The sequence below is a fragment of the Vulpes lagopus genome, chromosome 6 (assembly GCF_018345385.1).
Source record: "Vulpes lagopus strain Blue_001 chromosome 6, ASM1834538v1, whole genome shotgun sequence".
Lineage (NCBI taxonomy): Eukaryota > Metazoa > Chordata > Mammalia > Carnivora > Canidae > Vulpes > Vulpes lagopus.
Genome location: NC_054829.1, coordinates 133911055 through 133921170, shown reverse-complemented (window position 1 = coordinate 133921170; position 10116 = coordinate 133911055). Strand labels below are relative to the sequence as shown.

The window sequence follows — 10116 nt, the reverse complement described above, 5'->3', positions numbered from 1 at the left end:
AGGAACCTCAGGTTTAATGCATATTTTATAATAATAATAGTTTAGTGCCCTTTACAGTGTGATGTAAGCTTACTCTTTCAGCTTACCTTCAACTCTACCCTCTATTCTAACGGGACCCATGGAAAGGTATTCACTTTCCTGTTACAGTGCTCTCATTCATACTGATTTCCTTCTTATCATTGTTTATCTCTGCTTTTGAAATCCTTTCAATTTTAGGTCCTTCTCAAAGGCCATCCTCATGAAGACTTTTCTGATTCAAGATTTCTTGGTCCAGGTAGATAAAATTGTTTTCTACTATAATCCCATAGCATCTTGTTTATAATTCTCATCTGGGTACTTAGCTCATCTTTTCTGGATTATAATGTCTTTGAGGGCAGAACTTGCATCTAGTTAATTCTGCATCTTATAGACCCTGACATAGTCACTTGCATAATACTTGCACTCAATACAGGTTTTTAATTTAACTTCTATTATTTTTCTCTAAATTTATTAAGATAATACTAGTCTGCTATGCCAAAAAGACTCCAAAGTGCTCTGACTCAAATGAGATAGAAGTTAATTGCCTTGAGGGTGGCATGAGGGCCAGGGGATGAGGGCACCTTCCGTAAGTGGACCTGGGGACCCAGTTTCCTCTGTGTTTCTGTTAAGCCAAATTTCCTTGGTTGCCTCCTCGTCTGTATGGCAGAGGTAGCTTGCTCGCTTCATGTTCCTAACATAACTTGTGGAAAGAGGAGGAGGAAATAGAAGGCAAGCAATTACCTTACAAGGAAGCAACGTAAGTTACCCAGTAGATTCCTTTTACATTCCAGTGACGTGAGTTTAGTCACATGACCACCCCGATCTGCAAGGGAGACAAGAGCTGCAGTCCCTAGATGAGCAAGTGGTTATAATCTCATATACTCAAAGACATTTCTTTTTTTTTTTTCCTCAAAGACATTTCTATTTCCAAAAAGAAAACTTAAAGAATGAAAGGTAGGGGGGTAATTAGCAGTCGTTGGGCACACTTCTTCATGAAATAATTTGCTATGTCATATTTTGTTTTTACTCTCAGTATCTTCTCATAAGAACATTTAGGTTAAGTCCTTCTGAATAACTGAGTATTTTGGATAGCAGAGTATATAACTAATAAGGCACTAAAATTTCTTATATGGCTCTTTCAAATAGAAATCTTTCAGAATATATTTCATTGTTGATTGAATTATTGGTCTCTTTTAATCATTTCTGGATGCTCAGCATGATCTTTATAAACATCAACTATTCTACTGAGCTGAAATAGATGTCCTTGGACAGATTAGTCGAGGTTCCTTTTTATAAACTTTCACTACTCTGTTGTGATGTAATTAAGTGATGTGCCCTTGGATACTCACTAGGCTTTTACTTCTAAACTCTACGTCCCCAGTTCTTGGTGTCCATCGACAGATGATGGATAGAGAAACTGTGGCCTCTGTATACAATGGAATATTCCTCAGCCGTTAGAGACGACAAACACCCACCATTTGCTTCGACATGGATGGAACTGGAGGGTATTATGCTGAGTGAAGTAAGTCAATCGGAGAAGGACAAACATTATATGGTCTCATTCATTTGGGGAATATAAAAAACAGTGAAAGGGAATAAAGGGGAAAGGAGAAAAAAATGAGTGGGAAATATCAGAAAGGGAGACAGACCATGAGAGACTCCTAACTCTAGGAAATGAACTAGGGGTGGGGGAGGTGGAGGTGGGCGGGGGGGCGGGGGTGACTGGGTGGTGGGCACTGAGGGGGGCACTTGACAGGATGAGCACTGGGTATGATTCTATATGTTGGCAAATTGAACTCCAATAAAAAATAAATTTATAAAAAAAATTAAAAAACTCTACATCCTCAGTTCTTATGTTTATTTTTAAACAATACCCTCTTCCCCTTGCTATTAAGTAGACCTTTAGTTGATTATGCTTGCTGGTGTAGGTGCACATTCCTGCAGAAGCCCTTGTCCCTCTCTCTTCCGGCTGTTTATAGCATTTTATGGGCTTCGAAATCAAACAAAAATTATGTAGTTGGCACAGTCCTAGGTGTTTTACATATTTTAATTAATTTTATCCTATACCAACTCTATAAAAAGTATTATTATTTTGCTCATCTTATGGGTGACCCAACAGAACACTAAGTTTAAGTAAGTTGTCCAAGGTTACGGGCTAGTAAACAGCAGAACCATGATTCAATTACACAATCTAACTCCAGAGTTTGTGTTCTTAATAATTATACTGTCCTGCCTTTAGGCTTCTCTGATGCTATTCAAACTAAGAATAAATAGATTCAGAAAAAATATGAGACGCGTTCTTTTTTTTTTAATAAATTTATTTTTTATTGGTGTTCAGTTTGCCAACATACAGCATAACACCCAGTGCTCATCCCGCCAAGTGCCCCCCTCAGTGCCCGTCTCCCAGTCACCCCCCACCCACCTCCCCTTCCACCACCCCTAGTTCGTTTCCCAGGGTTAGGAGTCTTCCATGTTCTGGTGAGAGGCATTCTTATATAAATATCATTTTTGGTCTTTAGAGCATTCTCTCCTTGCTCTATTACATGAAGATTGAATTGAAAGATAGACAAGTTCCACAAAGGTGAGGTAATATGGCAGCTTATTTGTGGAGGCAGTTATGCCAGAAAGTAGTGAGGAAGATTATTTGTACCATGCAAAGTAGGTCAGGTATAAAGCACGCAGTCAGAGGTGAATCAAATGTTTCTCCTCTGCATTTGATGTCACTGTAATTGCAAGCTCTCTCATTCTCTTTTTCAACGTGGTAAGACAGTTTGATGCCTCTTGGTTTAGCATATATGTGAGACCCATGTTTCATGTATTGACTGTTGAAGCCACCAGGGTATTAGAGGGAAAATTTCAAAGGAAGAAGGAAAAAGAAAAAAAATGTCAACAGTGTTTTTCTTTGTTGCTATAATATAGAAGTTAGTTTCTAAAAATGATTGATTGATTTTTAAAAATATTTTATTTATTTATTCATGAGAAACAGAGACAGAGAGGCAGAGACACAGGCAGAGGGAGAAGCAGGCTCCATGCATGGAGCCCGACGTGGGACTCGATTCCGGGACTGAATCCTGGGACTCAATCCTGGGACTCAATCCTGGGACTCCAGAACCAGAGCCAAAGGCAGATGCTTAACCCCCGAGCCACCCAGGCGTCCCTAAAAATGATTGACCTAAAGGGAAGTGAAATGGTTATCTTTCGGCCACAGAAAAATGTATTTACCTCACGTGGAAAATTGGTACTTTGAAGGAAATGTGCATTTGAAAAATGCAATCTAAAGTATCTGGGCAACATTTTAACTTCAAGTATAAATGCAACAGAGAGCATCTTAGAGTGAGGAGATACGAGCTGGGAATGATGCCAACAACGAAGAAAATTAGTCAAGTGAAAAAAATGTTCTGTAAATGCTCATGATGAAGAGTCGACACCATCTACTTTGCTCTACCTTCCACAAGACTGATACTTTCAAAGGACTTTTAGGCGTTGCTAGTTTATTTTGATGACTAACATCAGTTTTTGGAGTATTTCTTGGGTGTTTACTTATTTTTCTATTTCAAAACAACCCAGAAGTTTTGTTTGTTTGTTTGTTTGTTTTATAGCAGAGGCGACTATCACTGAAAATTAAGTCTCTTCTCTTAGCCATCGCTGTGAGTGATGTTGTTACAAGGCAGTAGCGTATTTTGGAGGTCGGCAATTGGGTGTATTACAAAACAAGGATGATAGTCGAGTTTTCTCTAAAATCCCATACTTCTAGCATTTTGTACTCCTGTACCTCATTAGCCTGTCAAAACGAGTGGTTACATTCATTTTTTTATATAAACAACACATATAAGTTAGAAAACTCAGACTGCAGCATACAAAGGAAGTCAACTAGCTCATATAGCATCAAAACGAGTGTGAAGGAGGTAGTGGCCCAGTACTAGGAAATTTTCTATTTCTAGAACCTGATAACTGGCCGACAAATGTTTCTACTTCAAGTCATTAGACATTCCCTTCTCCTCCCTCTCCCCATCTCGCTCAGCTACGACGACACACGTATATGTTGAGGAACACGGAGCCCTGAAAAGTTAAAAGAGAGAGAAAGAAAGAAAAGGACGTGGAAGCCGATTATTAATTGTTGGCCTACTGCCAGAGTGTCCATTAGCTTATACAGATTTCCTTAAATTGAAGCAATATGAGCTGGAGCCTAGTTTCAAGGTTGTGCTAGCTTCATGCATTTAAATCTCTTTAGAATTGACACCACCGCTTGGAGTGTGGGAAGAGCTCGCCTAAGAGCCAAGCTGAGGTTTTCGAATTCCTCTTAGAATCTTAAGCGGGTTTGTTGAGCCTGGTCTCTGACTGGGACGGAGCACTGCCTTGTGCAATCCTCAGCACTTGATTTTGTAACTTCTGTTGGGTCTTTGGGTAGGAGGATCTTCCGGCTCCCCCATCTGTAGCACATTCCCTGGCAGAGGCTGAGGTCACACTTCAGCTACCACGTTCCTTTATGGCAAGTCTAAGTACTTTCCCTGTAACATGTGACCAGGAATGTAACACTAGATCTGCTGGTGGCCTTTTCTTCTGGCTTTTGTGTCCATAAATTTTATCTCATTTTTTTTTAACCCCACATAAACCTTGATTTTTAAATTCCATCATTTCACTGCAATGCAATGAAATGCAATGGATGAAAATATCCACTTACACCAAGGTTTTAATAAATTCCCCAGAAGACTGAAGATTTGAAAGGCAGGGGGGTGAATACACTGTCATGATCCTGGTGGCCTCATTTTCTCTCTATTTCTTTCTGTGCGTCACTCTTTTCCTCTTATTTTGCCTTGAAATTGTTCAAACCCTGTCTCTTTATTATGGAAAGTATTCCCCACTCCCTCCTGTAAGCTTTCATTGGTTGATATGTGGGCCCTGAGGGGCTTAGCTTCTACTCTAAGGACCTTTCCAGCTCTTTTTGCTTTTGTTTTTTAAGAATTGTGTCAGCTATTAGCTCTTACAAACTTTAACTATCCGATTATGGGTCATAGCTGAATAATTTTATTAATTGCTTTCCTCATTACATTTCTGCCTTCCATTTGTCTTCTTCTTTGACATTTTCCTTTTATTATTCATGTCTTCCTCTCTTCCCCCCTTTCCTTTTTTCTTTCAAACCTTGTACACCTGATGTTTACTAGATACTCTTCTAGCCACTGAGATAAGGAGGATGAAGAAGACAAGTCCTTACTTTTCAAGAAGCATCAGTCCAGAAGGGGTAGACAAAAAAAGAAAAAAAAAATCCAAATGTGGGAGTCACAGAGGGAGGGGGAGAAGCTAATGGGCATTCCACAGCTGCTAACATGGAAGATTTTTTTTGGAGAAAGCAACAAGCTGGTTTTCAACATGATGACTTTTATACCTGCGAGACACCTGAAAAAGGAAAATTCAGTCTGGAGCTTTGGAAAGAGATTAAAACTGGAAAATATGTTTAATTATAACCAGCACGTGTGGGTGAGATTATCCAGAAAAGAGAAAAAGAGTAAAAAGAAAAGGGACCACGGAAGATGCAATTTTAAATAAAACCTACCTTTTGCTGGTAGTCAGAAGCAGAGCCAATAAAAGTGAAAGCAAAAGTAAACAGTAAAAGGTAAAAAAAAAAAAAAAAATTACATGGAGACTAACTCAGCCCATTTCCAAACTCTTAGCTTCCTCTTATGACTTTGAAACCATGGATAAAAAAGAATGACGAGCCAAACAAGGTAGTATGAAAAGAGAAAGTCGTACTTTAGGAAAGAGAGGAGGATCTTCACATGGGAGGGAGTGGTTGATGGTCCAATGTCTCAGGAACGTTAGGTTCCTAAAGACTGGAAAGGGGCCATTGGATGAATGTTCTTCCTCCTTAACCTTCTCCTCTAGGTGGTTCCATCTTGTTCTGTTTCAGTGAAGATGTAGGGCAGATGCTCCCAACTTCCTCAGTTTTCTTGCCTAATATTTTTTCACCGTTTTCCATTAAATTCCATTCTTTTAAGTATTATTTTGTGAACCTTGTCAGAAATATATTCTAGTTTTTTTATTTCTGTAAAACCCCTATTGAAATTTTATCTTGAAAGGGTTGAATTGAATTGATGTTTCATTTGACCTCATGCTTTTATTAATTCATTCCTAGAGAGCACTTGTTTATTCAGAAGCATGTTGAATTCTTGGATCATATTCCTGTGATCTTTAGATTTCTTTTGTTTACCTTTCTGTTTGGGCCAAAATTAATAGATCTTAGTATGTCATAATGGTACTGGTTTCAAAGGATATGGTTACTAGTATTTTGTTTTGTTTTTTTTTTTTTTTTGGCAGGTGTGGAGGGATAGAATCTGGGTAAACATAATGGGAAAAGTAAGACAGTATTAAAAAGATTTTTCAGTTAATAGAATTCATGCTGAAGGTTTCTATAGGTGTAACCAGTGATCAGTTGAGTCTTTCCAAATTGGCAATAACAAAATGACTTTTTAATCCTGAAAGCACGCAAGAAGTTGAGCCGATTAGAGGCTTAAAGAGTAGAAAAGTTGTTTTTCTTAAGTGATAAATGTCTTCAGATTTGACATCTCTCAAAAAGTGATTTTATTCTGCTATTTTCTATAAAATATATGATTGGTTTTACGATAGTTTTTACATTATTTTATTACTTTTATAAGGATCCTTGAAATAAATTGCAGTGTATTTTTTACAAGGAGAACAGAAAGATAAAATTGCAACGAGGCTGAAATAATTCCTACACCTAAATATTCATTATATGAGTTTATGTAAAACTTTGTAATCAAAAGGCCAGTGAGTCTAAAAGTCTATTTTTATGTCGTCCTTTTCTGGAGGAAGCATATTTCTATTCATGTCGTATTTGGATGCCAGATTTCTGTGACCAAGACTTTATCCAACCTAAAACAAGTCATTGGGTTTAGAAAAGAAACTGCTGGGGGTCCTGGCCGTAGCCTTCAAGTCTTTCTTGGCTTGAAGTCTTTCTTTGGGTTCATCCATCCTAAGAAACGCAACTGATTGAAAGGGTCTTTAATACAGAAAGTCTTATCTCATCAGGCAGGATGGGGATGAGATGCTAAGTTTTAAAACATTTTATTATGATTTTCCTCAAACATATAGCAAAATTGAAAGAACTTTATGGTGGAAAACCACACTGCATATAACCACCATCCAAATTCTATCATTTACATTGTCCTATAGGTGCTTTATCACATTTTAGATACCCCTTTTATCCCGCCTTTAATTCATCTTACCTTTTTGATGCATTTTGAAATAAATTGCAGATTTCAGCACACCTCTCCCTGAATATTTTAGCATGCATATTATTAATTAGAATTCAATATTGGATTACTATTTTTCTTTTGGCATAAAATTTGTCTCCATAACATGCAAAAACATTATCAGCACATTCACTGAGATATTTTTGGTTTGTTTTCAAATTTTTTTAGAGAGAAGGAGGGTGGGAGGGCAGAAACAGAGGGAGAGAGAGAATCATAAGCAGACTCCACGTCTAGCATGGAGCCCAATGTGGGGCTTGATTTCACAATCCTGAGATCATAACCTGAGCCTAAATCAAGAGTCAGATGCTTAACTGACTGAGCCCCCGGGCGCTCCACATTGACTGTTTTGACCAATGAATACACTTGTCTAAACCAAATACGTATTAAGATATCACCACCCAAGAAAATTCCTTCATTACCCTCCTCAGTCAAACTCTACCCGTATCCCCGGAGGAAAATACTTTTCTAATTTTTTTCTACCATAAATTAGTATTTCCTGTTGTAGAATGTCACATAAAGGGAAAAATATATTGTATTTTGTAGGGTTTTGTGTCTGACTTTTCCTTTAGCATAATGCTCTGAGATCTAAATTGTTGCATATATTAGTAGTTCATTGCCATTTTATTGCCAAATTGTATTCCATTGTGCAGATATATCAAAGATTGTTTATTCATTCTCCTATTGACAGACCATAGATTTTTCTAGTTTTGGGTCATCATGAATAAGAATGCCATGAATGTTGTTGTACAAGTGTTTTTTTTTTTTTTGTAAACATATGCTTTCATTTCTTTTAGGTAAATATCTAGAGTGACACTGTTAGGTCACGGGTAAGGAGGAGTTTGTTTAGTTTTATAAGAAACTGCCAAGCTTTCTCCCATATTATTTATATCATTTTGCATTCCTGTCAACAATATATGGGATTTCTTTTTCTAAATTTTACTATTATTTTTTAATATATGGGATTTCTAATTGCTCTACATCCTGTAGTGCTATAAATCTTTTAAATTTTAGCCACTGTGGGGGTTGCCTGGGTGGCTTATCAGTTGCACATCTGCCTTCAGCTTGCGTTGTGGTTCCGAGGTCCTGAGATCAAGTCCTGCACTGGGCTCCCTGCTTAGCAAGGCATCTGCTTCTCTCTCTCTCTCCCACCAGCTCATGCTCTCTCTCACACACACTCGTGTGCTCTCTCAAATAAAGTAAATAAAATCTTAAAATTAAAAAAAAACTATTATGGTGGGGATGAGAACTGCAGGACTTTGAAACAAACCCTCCTCCCATTACCCCCCAATTTTACTCTCTTTCTCTTTCTCTTTTCCTTTCCTTTCCTTTTCTTTTCCTTCTCTTCTTCCTTCCTTCCTTCCTTCCTTCTTTCTTTCTTTCTTTCTTTCTTTCTTTCTTTCTTTCTTTCTTTCTTTCTTTCTTTCTTTCTTTCCACCTCTTTTCTTCTTATTTCTGCCCAGGAAGCTCTTGCAGTACTCACTGCCTGATTACTAAGACCATGGAGGGTCTAGAATATTCTGCTAACTTAAATTTTTGATTCAGATGGACTCTGTTTTATGGGCTTCTTGACCTCGAAGATTTCCACCACTTTTCTTTAGCTGCAATAATAGATTATATAAGGACCAATCCAGTGTTCTTCCAAACTCTTGCCTTCTTTTTATGACCATTACACAATGAACATCACAATACCAGCTAGCTGATCTAGACATAAAAACAGGGGAAGGGTATAGAAGAACTATTACCTTTCTATGAGTGTTTTATGCAAGATAAATATTTCTACATTAATCCTTGAATGTATCCAATCAGTTAAAAGAAAACACTGGGAGGTTGTATATACCTGGCACTTCCACCTGCATGATTTGCCCTCCGTTTCTGTATGAACGGAGTATGAAGAACTTCCTTTAAAAACACTTTTCTTCTTGGTTTCCCAAACAGCTGGATGGAAATGAGTGGATGTTTTGAGATGTGCTAAATAGAACACTGAATGAAGAAAGGGGAGCCCTCTTACCCCGTTGGTGGGAATGCAAGCTGGTGCAGCCACTCTGGAAAACAGTATAGGGATTCCTCAAAACATTGAAAATAGAGCTGCCCTATGACCCAGCAATTGCACTACCAGGCATTTACTGCCAAGATACAAATGTTGTGATCCAAAGGTGCACCACCCCAATGTTTATAGCAGCAATGTCCACAATAGTGATCCGATGGAAAGGGCCCAGATGTCCATCAGCAGATGAACGGATAAAGAAGATGTGGTCTATACACAATAGACTAATATTCAGCCATCAAAAAGTGAGGTCTTTCCATTTGCAACTGTGTGGATGGAGCTAGAGTGTATTATGCTCAGTGGAATAAGCCAGTCGGAGAAAGACAATCATCATATGATCTCACTCATATGTGGAATTTAAGAAACAAAATAGAGGATCATAGGGGAAGGGAAGGAAAAAATAAAACAAGAGGAAATCAGAGAGGGAAGCAAACCATAAGAGACTCTGAATCATAGGAAACAAACTGAGGGTTATAGGAGGGGAGAGGGGCATGGGGATGGGGTAACTGGGCGATGGACATTAGGAGGACAAGTGATGTGATGAGCACTGGGTATGATATAAGACTCAGGAATCACTGAGCTATACCTCTGATATTTAAAGAATGCTGTCATATAAGAACTTTACAAAATCTAGCATTAGCCCCATGCAATGCTCTAGGTCATTGGCTAGTGGTGTTATTTCTTGAGATGCTTACTTTTTAAGCCTATACTCTGAGACTTTATTTAATTCTTAGTTGTTATTTGTATTGACTTCAGTGTTTTATAGCTACAAGTAGCCATTGGTTT

At 38.0% G+C, this 10116-nt stretch overlaps 1 long non-coding RNA gene across 1 annotated transcript in view; it reads left to right on the top strand.

Moving 5' to 3' along the window:
- Positions 1–1477: 1477 nt before the first annotated feature.
- The window catches only part of LOC121492826, a 57361-nt gene continuing 48722 nt past the window's right edge, over positions 1478–10116 (top strand). Inside the window, exon 1 of the long non-coding RNA XR_005988308.1 lies at positions 1478–1540. This is a non-coding gene — a long non-coding RNA (uncharacterized LOC121492826). The remainder of the gene's footprint in view (positions 1541–10116) is intronic.